Source organism: Gadus macrocephalus, chromosome 12 (assembly GCF_031168955.1).
Source record: "Gadus macrocephalus chromosome 12, ASM3116895v1".
NCBI classification, from domain to species: Eukaryota; Metazoa; Chordata; class Actinopteri; order Gadiformes; family Gadidae; genus Gadus; species Gadus macrocephalus.
In genome coordinates, this window is record NC_082393.1 from 4,617,987 (window position 1) to 4,620,299 (window position 2,313).

Here is a 2,313-nt window from a genome sequence, read left to right on the forward strand (position 1 = left end):
ATCAAATTCCTTCTCTCTAAGCTATTTATTGTATGACCCAACACAAAAACCATGCTCAAACTTTCACATTCACTAATAATGATTGTGGTTCTTTTTTTGGGCCGGGGAGCCTGGACTTCAGAGAAATGGGGAAGCTATCAAAGTGGACGACATTGATACAGTCTGATGAGTTTCACTTGGAGTTATTTTGAGTGTAAAGGCTCTTGATTCAGACCTCCTCATATGAGTGCGTTGAGAGGAGTGTGCTATGTTTGCCTGATGTGGTTTCTCGCCTTGGGTGCAACTGGGCTGGGAATCAGTGCCGTGTTTAAAGGCCCTCAGACTATAAATACAGGGAAACAACCTCTCATGAATATTTGAAGGTCCGGCCGTAACTGTTCCAATGTTCCCGTGGTGACATGAGGACACACGCACACACACAGACTTTCACTGTGGTAACGTGAGGCCCATGCTGCACACACACATCAAGACACAGACACACTTCAGTAAAAACACACACACACACACACACACACACACACACACACACACACACACACACACACACACACACACACACACACACACACACACAATGGCCCTGTTGCCGTGTTGAGAAGACATTATGCAGATGCCATAATATAAAGGTTAATCATCTGCAGAATGACCAGGATGTGGAGGAAAGGCCGACAGATGAGAGGATAGCGAAGGAGACTGGAGGAAGAGTTATGCTGCTCCCCTAAAACCCAACAACCTCCCATTACCTCTACACCAGTATAACCAGTTGGGAGGGGCAGACAGGGCATCAAGGCATGCATTTCTCCGTCTGTGTTTTAACTCACTGGAGCAGACTGCCTTCTATAATTACCGCCGCGGTAAACCCGCTGGACCCCGCTCGCTTTGGAATATTTTCTTGGCAACGCATATGGTGGCCGCTCCGTGATTGGCTGGTTCTGCCCAGGGCTTTAACCCTTTGGACCAACCCAAGTGGCGCCCGGGCGGAGTTCCGTTTCCCACCCTCGTTCCCCCCCCTCTTCTCCACAGGGCACCTTCAATCTGCCAGACCGGACCTGGGAGATATGCAACAGAGCTGCTTAAGTCCTTTATAAAAGACACTTTTATGTATCACCTCCGGGCAGCACAGGCCGCCGGTGTTGGATGACCGGGGATAGGGGGGGGGAGGAGGGGGTGGAGGAGGAGGAGGAGGAGGGGGAGGGTAGTAGGGGGTGACAGGAGGGGCGGTAGGTACGCGTGCTGACCCTAAACTGGCATCGTCTCCCTCCATGTGATACCAGCTCTCTGAGGACGATGGTTTACAGGACACTTGGCCCCGTTCCCAGCGCCTCCGGGGCACAGGGTTACCCTGTCCATACCTGAGGGACGACCGGACTAGTTACCCTGTCCATACCTGAGGGACGACCGGACTAGTTACCCTGTCCATACCTGAGGGACGACCGGACTAGTTACCCTGTCCATACCTGAGGGACGACCGGACTAGTTACCCTGTCCATACCTGAGGGACGACCGGACTAGTTACCCTGTCCATACCTGAGGGACGACCGGACTAGTAGTTACTCTGTTCATAACTGACCAGTAGTCCGTCTGCACCACCCCACAGGCAGCAAGGAAGCTAACGCAATAGCTAGCCTTACAACTAGCCGACCAAACAGCCAGCTAGAAAACCAACCAACCACCTAGCCAACCAGTCAGCCCACCAACCAGCCATTCAATCAGACAACCAACCCACTGTCCCGTGATCAACAGCCTACCACCCAACCAGTTTATCAGCCAACCAACCGGCTAGCCAACTGACCAGCCAGCCAACTAAACAACCAGTCAGCCTACCAACCGGTCAATCATCCAACCAGCCACCCAGAGAGCTCTCGTAACATGGACCAGAGGGAATAGCCTGTGCTCATTGTTCATTTGAGCAGCACTCTTTGCAAATCACCCTAGGTTTGTATCCCCTGGGCTTAAGCGCTCACAATATTGAGTTCAGCTGCTGTTGTATTGTCATTAAAAGCAAAACCTGGTCCTCATTACTCTATTAAAAACACAGTGTGTGTGTGCGTGCATGAACATGTGCATGCGTGTGCATGCGTGTATATGACCGTGTGTATGTGTGCGTGTGTGTGCATGAACATGTGCATGTGTGTGTGTGTACATGTGTACGTGTGTGTGTGTGTGTGTGTGTACGTGTGTGTGTGTGTGTGTACGTGTGTGTGTGTGTGTGTGTACGTGTGTGTGTGTGTGTACGTGTGTGTGCGCGCGCGTGTGTGTATTTGTATGTGTGTGCATGAACCTGTGTGTGCATGTGCGGGCGCGTGGGTGGTA